This window comes from Heliangelus exortis, chromosome 11 (genome assembly GCF_036169615.1).
Source record: "Heliangelus exortis chromosome 11, bHelExo1.hap1, whole genome shotgun sequence".
NCBI lineage: Eukaryota > Metazoa > Chordata > Aves > Apodiformes > Trochilidae > Heliangelus > Heliangelus exortis.
Genome location: NC_092432.1, coordinates 4,335,670 through 4,349,352, shown reverse-complemented (window position 1 = coordinate 4,349,352; position 13,683 = coordinate 4,335,670). Strand labels below are relative to the sequence as shown.

At 44.5% G+C, this 13,683-nt stretch overlaps 2 long non-coding RNA genes across 5 annotated transcripts in view; one reads left to right on the top strand and one right to left on the bottom strand.

The window, feature by feature from the left end:
• LOC139800799 (uncharacterized) overlaps positions 1-13,683 on the top strand; it is a 54,781-nt gene that overhangs the window by 13,944 nt on the left and 27,154 nt on the right. The window lies entirely within an intron of this gene.
• LOC139800798 (uncharacterized) overlaps positions 7,629-13,683 on the bottom strand; it is a 46,659-nt gene continuing 40,604 nt past the window's right edge. For 2 of the 3 annotated variants that reach the window (XR_011727937.1, XR_011727936.1), the window contains exons 4-5: positions 9,597-9,728; positions 7,629-8,919 (exon numbers count right to left, since the gene is read on the bottom strand). This is a non-coding gene — a long non-coding RNA (uncharacterized lncRNA). The remainder of the gene's footprint in view (positions 8,920-9,596; positions 9,729-13,683) is intronic. The other variant, XR_011727938.1, reaches the window with a different exon arrangement.

Here is a 13,683-nt window from a genome sequence, read left to right as displayed (position 1 = left end):
TCCTAGCTCTGCAAGTATAGTGTATACTGCTTGCTGTATAATACCTCACTGAGCCCTGCAATGAAAAAGGTTGGAAAGACAGATTTAAAGAGAGTGATGAACTTGAACTTTTGATGGAGCAGAGGAGAATGAACAGTTCTTTGTGCAGAGTCTTAGAGATGATCATGGTTAGAAGCAGAAGGGAGGAGCATGAGGTGAAGCAACCTGCTGAGGATGGGGAGAGAAATTCTGGATGTCCAGTGGAATTTAATAACTTGGTAACCTTGCTAGGAAGCCTGAAAGATAGAGCTACAGCAGCAGAAATCTCTCCAGCACAGTGCTTTTGAGCATCAGTCTCTCATCCTGCAGCCTCCTCATGCAGAGGCTTCTTTCTTGTGAACTCAACTTGAGTTGCTGTGCTTGGTGGGAGATCCAGCATGGGGAGGTGCCCATTGCTGCTGCAGAGCCCCAGACCCTCCCACATCAGCACTTCTTCAACCCCACTGGTTTTACTGTGAGTTGGTGGCAGGTCCTCAAACTGTAAATCCTGTGAGGCAGGGCCCAGGGGTGGCTGTACACATGCAAAATGTCAGCTGTGCTGCAGGGAGAAGGTACTCAGGAGCACCTGAGTGACTTAGAAGCTGAAGTCACCAACAATTTTGACTTCTGTGCAGTCTCTAAATTGCTTTGACTTTCAGAAAGATTAGGGCTATGCAGATGTTTATTCACTTCTGAAACATTCCCAGGGCTGTTAAGCAAATAACAGTGTATTCCCTCTTCAGGGGACTAGAGTGAGTAGCAGCCCACTCCTCTTGAGTAATGTGGAGGAGAACTGGAGGACTTTCCTCTTCTCAGACCATTAATTTTCGGAGCAAATGTGCAGGTTTTTTCAGGACCTCTGAAGTTCTTTGTTCAAGTGCCTGTTCCCCATTTTAATACTGGTTTTTCTCCTCTCCTTTTTAACACCTCAGACTTTTGATATGGTTGGGAGGGGGAGGAGAATGGCTGTGTCTTTCTTACTGAGGTAGAGAATGGAGGATGGAGGCCAGCTTTCATGGACTTCTATATTCAAAACACCTATAAATAATTAGTTTCAGGGACCTAGCATCCCCCTCCTTTTAAGGCCTAATTTAAGTTCTTTATCAAAATGATTTAAAATGCCTTCCTCAGTAGTAAACTATATTTCAGGGCTTTTATTTATTGGACTTCTCAAAAAGTGTGTTTTTAATGCACATCCTGACTTTCTGCCAAAACGGTCCACTGTAACATTGAGGCTGGAGCAACCCTTTGTATAGCGAGTTATATTTATTAGATTTTTAAATATTGATACAGAGCAATTCATCTAAATAAATCATACACAGAATTGGCACATAAATCTCCCAGTCTTCATTCCTCACTGTACTATATTACTATCCTGACAACCTCCTCAAATACAGAAAAACTTAGCTCTTGGTGTACTTTTTTCTAGTCCTCTTAAAGTGTCGATGATTTTCCTGAGCTGCATAGCTTGTTTTTTGGTATTGTGAGCTATAGGAGGCTGACCAGTGGATTTTGTTGTATTATACAGGAACAGGAAAACCTTACTGCATTTTGAATTACAGCAAACAGCTTCAAACTCTGCAAAATGTGTCAGGATCATAAAGCAGCAAAGCAAAGGCAGATTTCATGGTAGATGGTTGAATATCCGAATAGTTTAGCATTATGAGCCCATTATGGCAGTGAGAGGAGATTGCTTTCACTTGGTTTAAGAAGTACAATATTTCTTCTGCTGGATGGCTAGTTTGAGGAGTACACTTTGCTCCAGCAGTTTCAGGACTCCCAGAGTAAGGGTGTGTGTAGATCAACCCATGCATTCTGGGACACCTTCTCTTCCCCTCCCAAATTGTTTCCTGCTTTCTAAGCAGAAGTTGCATGTGAGACAGTCTGGACTTAATTACTTCAAGCAAAAAGAAAACCATAAACCAGGCTGTGAGCAGGTATGTTTCAGTGTAACCTTCTGGCAATTTACACCAGTGAAAGCTCTGCATTTTGAATACCTCTCATTACAAGCCCCAGGGATGTAACAGCCTTCACTAAAAACTAAAGTTCAGTCTTTTCCAGTGATGGCTTCAGAGCTGTGACTTTCCAAAGGGATTTTGTAGTACTGGGGACCATCACTCCGGAAGGCTCTGGTGTTCCTGACGAAAGGGCTCTGACATCCAAAAAGTTCAGAGTTTGGAAAGTGGGAGCACTGTAAGAAATCATTACAATAAAAGGTAGAACAGATTCTAGCAAGTGTTCAATCACTCAGCATGGTGCCACTTAGAGGCAGAAGACCTTAAAACAACCAGCAAGATGTCTGCAGAAGAAACCTCTGCTGCCAGCTCTCGGCACTCTGTCTCCTGTCATTTAAGTCCTTTCATCTTGGGTATGTTCAGCAGATGGGCTGCAGCAAAGGCTGGGTCAGGATGAGAGCCTGGGCACTGCTGCATCAGTTCACATGTCTCGTGGAAAGGGCTTCTTGTGCAATGTGCCAAGGAACACCAGGCCTCAGGAGACTGGGCAATAATGGCTTGAAGTCATCCTCCTCCCATGGTTTGGCTGTAAGGCAGGTGGGAGTGGCTGGTGCAGATGGGCCTTTTCAGCTCTGCCAGTCCCCTTCAGGGATCAGGTTTTGGAAGCCAAGCTCCACAGGCATGGTTTTCACCCTGGTTGCAGTGGTCACAGCCATGGGGGTACCAGGGTGACACCTCCTGCAGGACAGCAGGCATGGAAGGTGAGCAGGCCTGTCAGGAGAGCTGATGAGAAGACCAGCAGGATGTGTCTTTATAGTGTTCCCTGCTGTCTGCAAACCTCAAAATGCCTCCAAGCATTTTCTTCCTAAAGCTTTTCTTCCTCTGGTTGAACTATTTGAATTAGTAATGCCAACAGCCCTACCTTTGGCTGATCAGTTCAAAGGTCCTACAGGGCAACATCTGCCACCCAAACACTTTCCCTGATGCATTAATTGAGGCTGATCCTTTCTGTTAACTATGTGAGGGCCACAGCCATCCTTTTATTTAGAAGAAGACAGACGATACCCAATCAAATGCTAAGATAATTTTCCTGATTGAAAAAATAGTACCTTAGAGGAGGATGCTTAATTTTGAAGTAGGGAAACCGAGGCACAAAACACAGTGACCTGTGGGAGGCCATCAGTGACTCTGCTGTCAGCATTCACCTGTAACCGGTGTCCAGCTGTTGCTACCTCCTAGATCTGTCATAGGGAGCATCTTTGGGGAAGAAAACAAACAAGGAGACCCTTCCTTTGCACAAAGACTTCCTTCCAGTACAAACCATCCCAGTGGGAGAAGGGCTTCCTCCAGCTCTGCTCATGTCACATCAGCAGTTCATGGTTTGATGGGTGATTGTCAGGTCTTCCTCTGGCCAAATCTGTTTGTAAAGCAGTGGAAGGATTCATTGGAAAGTTCAGCTCTTAAGAGCACTTGAGCAAGGAGCATTTAACTCTATTACTTGTTGTGTTAAGTCATTCTATTCATAAAAGGAACAAACACATGCAGCTAAAGAGCAGTATGTATCACTGGTGACTTTAATGATGACTGACATTTTTCCTGTTAAACATTCAAATATAGTGTTTATACTCTACCTTAAAAGCATTTCATAAAATAGCAGATTTCTTTCAAAATACATGTAAACTTGCCTCAGGAGAATGGAATTGTTTGGAAGGTAAACAAAAAAATTGTTTTTTTGGTTTTTGGATATTTTTACTTGAAAGATAAGTGAACATCTTAAAATATTTCTGTGTACTTTCAGGAATAATTGAAGCATATGTACCCAAAGTGTAATACTTTTCATAATGGTTTCAGACTAAATTATCCATTATATGGGACTAACAGATAAAAGCTTTCCTCTCCATCGAGTGATAGATCAAAGGGAGGAACGCTGGCTTGTCCACATGCATGAACCACACCTCTCCAATTCTGAGAACAAGGGTATGCAGTCTGCATTTTAACTACATCTCCATGACATGAAACAGTATTCCTGTGTCTCCTACTGTGGGAGACTCAGGTAGTCCTAGCTACAAAGATTTCCTTTTACATTTCCCCCTCTTTTTTTTTTTTAGTTCCATCGTACAGATGACATTTCAGTGAGTAGTCCCGGGTGAGTCTAATTTGAAAACTAAACTTTGCTCAGTTCCTCCCAGGGCAGTGAGGGAATCCTGTTGGAAGGAAGCACAATCCTCAGTCACTGCACAATAAATCTGTGACCCCAAACCCCAGTCCTGCAAGCTGAGGGTTGGGTGCTGGTGCAGCTACAGTGGGTGCACATGAGCACTGCTGTCTGTCCTGTGGGTGTGTCTTTCTGTTGGTGGTCAGAGCCCAGGGCTGTGCACCAAAATATCTCCTGACTTGTTTGAGCTCAGATGAATTTAAAACTTTTTTTGTGCTTCATTTTCATATCTGCAAAATTAATCTGGTGATACTTCCACCCTCACAGAGATTCTTTAATTACTCTGTCTACCTAAGCTGTTTCTTTGGGGTGGTTGCTGTGAGGGAGACAAATGCTGAGCATTTTTTTCTGCTAAGTACCAATGGATCACTCTAAAATAGGGATCCAAGAGTCTCAGCTTTTGCGGTGTTGTGTTGTGTTTCTTCTACTCTCTGATAGTAACAAATGCAAACGTACTGGTTTAGTGGCATAATTAAAGATGGTTGTGTTTGAAAGGTGACTGCAGTAAGAGATGTATAGTTTTAGTTTTCATTTAAGCTCATGCCTAGATCTGGCCTCCCAGCCAGTAGACTGAATATGAAAATAACCCACCCTTCCTGAAATGTAGACTTAGCTTTTAGTATTGTCATGGCTGCTAAAATCTGAACTGGGGAAGCACTGAGTTGAGGCACCAGAAGAAGAGGCTGTGATCATGGAAAGGCTGAAACTTCTTCTCTGATCATTTCTGACAGCTCAGAGTGATTCTTCCACAATTGGAACCACTTGTGCTGCTTATTAATATAATGAAACTTATCCTCCAGCAAAAACAGAACCCGAGGTTTACACAAGAGTGGAGAGAGAGAGGCTGAAATCTGATCTGGTTAGGGATCTCTTAAAGATGATGGAAGACTAAAAAAATCCAGTCTGCTTCCTACCTCCATTACAGCTCCCAGTCTGTCTTCACAAGCTAAAGTGGAATAATAGCTCCTTCCAGAGCCAAGCCGAACTCACCCTTCTCTTTGAGTACCAAGCTAGCCCAACAGCACCAAATAATCTCTGGCACCAGGGTCACTTCTGGTACTGTCCCTCATCGGTGAAATTCTTTTTTTATGTATTTATTCAACATAAAATAGCTCTAAAATACCTCTTGTTTCATAAAAGCAGGCTGGTGGGTTTTGTTGGGTTTTTTTGTTTTGTTTTGGGGGGGGGGTTTGGTGTTGTGTGGGGCTTGAGGGCTTTTTTTGTTTGTTTTTTAATTATTTTGGGGGGCTACAGATGTTCCCACAGGCTTCTGAAAAGTTTAGTATTTGGTACATCTTCATTGGAAATAAACATCAGCTTAGAACACAAAAACATTAATTTTTCCATTGGCTATGGATTAGAGAAATAGCCAAACTCTGCATTTAATTACATTGCTCAATGCCAGGAGGACAATAATGAGATGTGGAGTGAAAAAAATAAATACCCTAATGACTGAAAAAAAGAAAAGAAAATCTGAGGTCTTCCTGCTTTTCCAGAAGCAGGTAGAAATGCAGCCAAACAGAACTGTAAGGGTAAGCAGGACAAAATGTCAGAGTTGATTTAACTCATTACAGTTAAGTGGAAAATAAGGGATGAAAGTTTAGTTTAAGAAAAAATTAAGGAAATACCCAAGAATAAGTTTACAAAGTGCAATATTTTCTCTCAAAGCCATAGGGTTAGCAGGTTGGTATCCAGCATCTGTGCCTGATTAGGGGCATTTGAGATGGCAGGTGGCTTTAGGAAATGGAAACCTTATAGGGCTTTGAGAATACTTTTTGTAGTTAGGTGAAGTTATTTGATTTATTCTCACTGCTTCTCGTTCTATAGCCTGGTTTAAAATCTATCAACTTGTCTTAATCCATGTTAATATTTTCTTATAGACCCAGTGTTGTGAAAATTCTCCAATGAGATTCTTTAGAGTTGCCCTGGAGAATAACAGAATTACTGGGTTTACAGTACTGAGGGCTGTGTTAAGGTGAAGAACATAAATCATGGCATTTAAAAATGCCAGCCAAATCTTTTTAGACAGTAATGAGATCAAGAACCAGATCTGACCATATTTGCTCCTTACAATTTTAAAGAGACCTATAATTCTGTGTACTTCCACCGTGTGTGGTCAAGTTGGAATCACATGTCTGTATTAAGCCAAAAGCCAAAAAAACTTGTGGCCAGCCCAGCGGGCTCAGAGGGTGCAGCTGGGGTGATGGACACCCCTGCATGCAGCAGTGTCACACACTTGGGACAGAGCAGGGAAAGCCAGATGTACCCTGCATCTGTTCTTTGCTCTGGTCAGTGGATCACAAGACCCTCTGAGGCTCTGCAAGATGCAGGACCACAGAAAAGTTTGCACTGCTCCTCTTTTGGTTTGGATGGGAATCAAAACTTAGCTCTGGGAAGAAATATTCGGAAGAGAGCCTCAAGACAGGGTAGTAAACTCCATGGGAAATGAATGGAGCTGCAATGCAAGTCAAGCCAATATACAGCAACTGGCTCCTTAAAAAATGATAACAAAAGGTAAAATAGAATTGGCAGCTGTGCATGGTACAACTCTTAAGTTGATTCAGGACAAATGCAGTAAAAAATATCTCTGAGCCTTCCCGGAGAGCATTCCTGGGGAATAACTCCATGAGCAGAAGACTCAGCACAGGTCTGTGCTGAGAAAGAAAAACTCACATTTGGCCAAACCTTTCCATTACCCGGTACTATAAAACCAGTCCTACATTGCTCTCTGCCATGTTAAAACCTCAGCACTTTTCCAGCCCATGTGTACCTGTGTGTGTTCTTCTGCAGATTTATTTTAAATTGCCCTTCCTGAAGCTGTTCAGCATTCTGAATTACAGGATTTTACTAAGCTTCACATAGCCTTTTCTTTTCTTACCAAGTATGTTTTACTACTTTGTATTTTTTTCCCAAATAAATAAATAGATTTTATTGGACAGGGGTTCACATATAGCTGCATAATGTTTGTGTTATGGATTTTGTATTAAACCACTTTAACACTTTTGCACTTTTGTAGACCTGAGGAACTCAGCAAATACTGAGTAAAATGCCCTGAGCTTCATCGTGCATGCTGTGAACTGAGCACAGTGAACTTTGCCTGGTTACAGAGCTGACACGTGAACAATCCATTTGCAATTCAGAGAGAGTGAAGGGGGGGGTGCTGATCCTGCTCTTACCAAAGCCAAAGGAAATCCTGCTGCTGACTGCAGCAAGACCAGCAGCAAAATCATAACGAGTATTTAAGATGATATTTCACAAGTACAGTAATGTGACAATCATGATGAAGTGGTGGTTTTTCCAGAGGCAGTGTCTGAATTAATAGAGTCTTTCCAACTAGAGCTCTTTGAAATGGGCTGCAAGAGGTAAAATAAATAAATAAAAAGTGTCTAGGAGACTTCCCTGTTGTCAGGATTTTTATTCATTTAATAAATTGCTGTTAGATTTTAAGTTTTTTTTTTTATCATTGTCATCTTCCTCTTCTCTATTGTAACATGAGTAATCTAATTTTTCTGCAGAGCGTGTTGCAGTTTGATAGACAGGTCTCTGAGGGATGCCTTCTGTGTCAGCATCAGTGAAAATGACTTCTGAGGTTGGCTCACACCCCCGCGCGAGCGTGGAATCCAAATCACCCCCGAGTTACACACCCGCTCGCCCCACGCCTCGCGGATGGGTAATGGATTCATTTGCCTCTGGCAAAAAAAAAAAAAAAAAAAAAGTGAGCTCCTCCATCGCATACTGATGTCATGTGGAAGAAGAAGCCATAATTGGGACTGGTCACACGTTAAAGGAATTGTAAGCTGGTTTTTGCCATCTGTGTCCATGAAGTTCGTGTCTCGTGATCTGTACCTGTAGCTGCCACGTGCTCCCAGCCAGGTCTGGAGACCTCACAACCCAGATCTGGATTTCACCACAAAAAGGAAATGTGGATGGGGTGGTGGCTCCAAAGTTTTGTCTTTTTTTTCAGCATCTTCTTGTAGTGGCAGATGTTTACTTGCCTCTATCTCTACTTGGCTTATCAGTAGCAATTACTGACATGTACTACTGCATTCTTTAATGAAGGACAGGGATTTCACATCCACAGTTCTACCAAGAAAGCATTCACAAATCAGGTGCCCTTTGTTTTGCCTTTCACAGGCAGAGGAGAAAGAGGGATTATTTGCTTCAGGTGTTTATAGAGCCTTACAGCTTGGCTTCCAAGAGGAATCTTTGGGACTGAGTTTCCCAAGTTTCATGCCGCATTTTCTCCTCTAAGCAACACACCCTAAGTAATTTGGGTCCTGAGTATCTCAGATCCTCATGTAAAGCCCACTGAAATGGACAGGAAAATCTCCAGCAACTCATCTGTTTCTTCATCAGTTACACCCCTGGGAGCATTCCTGCCCTTTCTTCTGCTTGTAGTAGCTGGAGAAGTTTTTTCTGCTCAATCTAGTTGGGTATGCTGGATGGTTTGCCACAGATTTCTGTGGAGTCCTTGCTCTTTGACTCAGTTTTCCTGTCTGTAAAGAAGACCATTAGTAAGTGCATGGGCTCTCCAAGGCATGGATGAGATGCTGAGCACCTGAGATGAATGCTACCTGATAATAAGTCATTGCTGGCAATAACACTAGAGCTGAAGCTTCATATTAGAAACAGGGCTGTAATGTCTGATTTCATGGTCAGCTCAATTCCAGGTAGGGAAATGGAGCTGGTTCTGGTACCACATTCAGTCTTCTTAACCTTCAGTCTGGACAGCTGGAAGATGAATAGAAGAATTTTATGCCTAACATTTTAACTCAGCTTAATATGCTTCCCAGTATCTTGTAAACAAAGTACCTTAATTTGGAGCACTTTATTCCTGACACATAACCCACTTCTCATTTAGCAGATTTGATTTTGCAGGCTTGTGCATTTTTACATGACAATGAAGCTGCAGGCAGCCATGTCTTTATCATGGAAAGCCACCACCAGCAGAATCTTTAAAAGAGTTAACCACTGCTGCTCTTTTAGAGTAGGAACTCAATAGAGTTCTAGTGAGGAGTTACCCATATATGACATTAGGCATAGATCTACTGGCAAACTTTTAATTGACTGTGACAACTCTCAAGCAGTAATATCACTGGATATCCAATCTTAAGGTCATAAGAATCAATTATGATCTTGCAGGACACAGAAGCTACCCAAATCCAGATTGTGAACTCACAAGCTGCTGTTTACTTAAGGTATATAGAAAGCACTTGACCTCTTCTCAGTGGCACCCATGTGGAAATACTCAACAATAGAGGCATTCCTAGGTTTTATTTGGAGTCATGTTTCCACATTTTTATCTCCTCTAATTAAGGTCAGTGGTTGTATACTCCCACTTCTCACCCTACTCTTTCACCAAAATAGCAGGCAATTATGCAGCTCCAGTTACCCTGTGTGGAACTTACTGGGCCCAGTTTATGCACGTGTGGTTCCAGGGGTGATGAACAGAGCCAAGGAGATCTGGGGCTCTGCTGAACCAAATATTGTGTCTCAGCTTTTGTATTCCTGTACACCCACACCATGATGAACAGCAGAATCTGATAGTCAGAAGAAAATAGGAGTTGGGGGGTAGGACTGCTGCAAGTGTAATTCCACTACCGGAATATTGCTAACCCACAGTGCACGTTCCCACCCAGTGGGGAAGGTGTGAGAGATTTCTGAAGGAGGATGGTGGAGAGCAAATCTCATCTGCCTTTGCTACACTCCAAGTGCTAATTGCAGGCAGGATGGAAGGATGTAACTGGCAGAGTCTAGGAAAAAGCCTGGGGAGTACAGCACAAGAACTTCCTTAGGGTTTTTTTTGTGCTTTGCATCCCAGCATCCCTGGAAAGATTTGCTCCAACACTGCTGTGCTCTGACTCAAGCCCTGGCTACATCTTCATGAAAACCCTCCCTGCACTCCATGGGGCATCTCTGAGAAATGCTAATGCCCCAGCCAAGGCCATTGAGTCAGGATGGCAGAGGACACCTCCTAGCCCACCACCGAGGCTGAAGGAACACATCCCACTGAACAAGGGTCATGTGGGGATGAGACATCATTAGGAAGCCCCAGCTAGCTTTACAGTACATATTCTGCTTTGTAATTATGATATTTAAGGCCCCTTCCAACTGAAACCATTCTATGCTTCTGCTGGTGGTCTCAGGTGAGGCCAATCAGCTGATAAGGGGGCAGCACCCAGCACTGGGAGATAAAGGGCCGCGAGGAGCACCAGTGACCCAGAGCGCGGCAAACAGGAACGGGGCACGGGAGTTAGCGAGGCAGGGCAAGCAGGAGGGGCACAGCCACCTCCCAGCTCTCTTGAAGGAGCAATGGTCTTCAAAAAGCAAAACCTGGTGCTGTTAAGATGCAGGGTGTGTCCACACAGACAGAACCCCTGGAGACAGCAAGAGGGACGTAGCTGTTCAGGCCTCTGGCTGTGTAGAGTGTCTGAGCCTGGTGTTAGCACCAGAGGATGGTGTGAGTGGGGTCTGTGTGCAATGTGAGCAGGTGAATGACTTGCTGTGCCTGGTGGCAGAGCTCAAGGAGGTAGAGAGACTAAGAAGTATTAGGGACAGTGAAAGGGAAATTGACTAGTGGAGTCACACCCTTTCTAACCCAAAAGAAGTCCAGAAGGAGATGGTGAAGCCCTGCCCCTCCTGCCATCAGGCAGTTGGAGCAAACCAGGTGGATGGGAAGGAATGGAAACAGGTCCCTCATCGGAGAGGCAAAAGAATCCCCTCCCAACCCCCACCATCTCCCCAGCTGCCTTTATCCCCAGAACAGATATGAGGCCCTGGACTCAGAGAATCAGGCAGAGGATACAGAAGAGGAAGATCTGTCCGGAAGGTCTCCTGTTCGCCTCCCATCTACCAGATGGGTTACAACTACAGCTACAAAATAAAAAAGAAGGGTAGTTGTAGTTGGTGACTCCCTTCTGAGGGGAACTGAGGGCCCTATATGTCGACCAGACCCATCCCACAGGGAGGTCTCTGCTGCCTTCCTGGGGCCCGGGTGAGGGATATTCCTAGGAGAATCCCCCAGCTAATTCGGCCCTCTGATTATTATGCACTGTTGGTAGTCCAGGCTGGCAGTGATGACATTAATGGAAGAAGTACTAGGACAATAAAAAAGGACTTCAAGGCACTGGATTGTTTAGTTGATGGGTCAGGAGCACAGACGGTATTCACCTCAATTCCTGCAGTAGCAGAGATGAATGAGGAGAGGAGTAGGAAAACCTATCATATCAATAGGTGGCTAAGGGCTTGGTGCCACCAGTGGAACTTTGGGTTTTTTGACCATGGGCCAAATTTTATTAAACCTAGTCTCTTCAAACCAGATGGGCTTCATCTGTCTAGCAAGGGCAAAAGGACTCTAGCCTATAGGTTGGCAGGGCTGATAAGGAGGGCTTTAAACTAGGCTTGAAGGGGGATGGGGTTGAAACTGGGCACTCCAGAAAGGAGCCCAAGGGTGGACAGCCCAAGTTAAGAGCCAAATCAGCAGCCCAGCTGAAGTGCATGTACACCAGTGCAAGGGCAACAAACAGGAGGAGCTGGAAGCCATCGTGCAGCAGGAAAGCTGTGATGTAGTCGCTATCACAGAAACGTGGTGGGATGACTCCCATGACTGGAGTGCTGCCATGGGTGGCTACAGGCTCTTCAGAAGGGACAGGCAGGGTAGGAGAGGTGGAGGGGTAGCTCTATATGTTAGTGAGTCTCTTGCCTCTAGAAGTTGAAGTCAGTAACAGATAAGGTTGAGTGCCTGTGGATCAGAATCAGGGAGAAAGCCAACAAGGCTGATATCCTGGTGGGAGTCTGTTAAGACCACCCAATCAGGATGATGAGGGTGATGAATTATTCTACAAGCAACTGGTGGATGTTTCAAAATCGTCAGCCCTTGTTCTCGTGGGTGACTTTAACCTGCCCGATGTCTGCTGGGAACTCCACACAGCAGAGAGGAGGCAGTCTGGGAAATTCATAGAGTGTACAGAGGATAATTTCCTTCTCCAGCTGGTAAATGAGCCTACCAGGGATGGAGCCCCGCTAGACCTCCTGTTCACAAACAGAGAGGGGCTGGTGGGATATTTGGTAGTCGGTGGATGTCTGGGACACAGTGATCACAAAATAATAGTTTTCAATACCCAGGGATGCAAGGAGGGCCGTCAGGTGGCCAAGGCCAATGGCATCCTGGCCTGTATCAGGAACAGCATGGCCAGAAGGTCCAAGGAAGTGATTCTGACCCTGTACTCAGCGCTGGTGAGGCCACACCTCGAGTACTGTGTCCAGTTCTGGGCCCCTCAGTTCAGGAAGAAGATTGAGGTCCTGGAGCAGGTCCAAAGGAGGGCAACTGGGCTGGTGAAGGGACTCGAGCACAGATCCTATGAGGTAAGGCTGAGGTAACTGGGGCTGTTCAACCTGGAGAAGAGGAGGCTCAGAGGAGACTTCATCACTCTCTACAACTCCCTGAAAGGAGGTTGGAGCCAGGGGGGGGTTGGTCTCTTTTCCCAGGCAACTCTCAGCAAGACAAGAGGGCACAAGAGGTCTCAAGTTGTGCCAAGGGAGGTTTAGGTTGGATATTAGAAAGAATTTCTTTACAGAGAGGGTGATCAGCCATTGGAATGGGCTGCCCAGGGAAGTGGTGGATTCTCCATCCCTGGAGATATTTAGAAAGGGACTGGATGTGACATGGTCTGGTAACCACAGCAGTAGTGGAGCAAGGGTTGGACTTGATGATCTCAGAGGTCCCTTCCAACCCAGCTGATTCTATGATTCTATGATTCTTTCATACTAAAAAGATTATTTTTGTTTATATATTTTGTTGACTAGGTAGCAGCTATGAATGGTTACAAATGAAAGGGACAGCTTTGTGAAATAAAGCTCTCTGTAGAGAAAGTTCTGCTTCTTGGTAGAAGTCACCTTATATATGTAAAACCAAAACTGGGTCAGGCAGCTGCAGACCTTGGTGTTTATTTAGGCTTGTAGCCAACCCATTGCACCATTTCCCTTTAGACTGACCTGTTCTCATTTCTCACACATAGCACATATCATTGCCAGAAAAAAGCCGGTGCTGTCCCTTTTTTTTTAATTATTAAAACAAACAAACAAATAAGTAAAACAACTACCACAAAACAAAACAGAGAGAGTTGTGCCCCACATGAGATTGTCTTGACCCTTTGCAAAGGCAGGTCTGTGACCCAGATCCTCAGCACCTCCATCAGCACTTGCTCTCAGCCTAACTCCTTTACTCATGCTGAGCTCTGCCATGGGTGCAGGATCAGGGCACCTGTTTTCTGTAGAGAATAACAGCCCCAAACATGATTCCTCCACCCCCCCTCAATGCAGTTTTTTTATAAATAGCTGGAAATGTTGGTTTCTCTTCTAAGGGTGGAGAGGGGCAGCACGGTGTCATGGGTTCCTCACCCCAGTGGCATGGGGACAGCATTTGTTGTTTCCTGGTGCTAGAAAGACATGTTGGAGAGAGCTGACAACCCTGAGAGATGGATTTGTTGTGTAAAA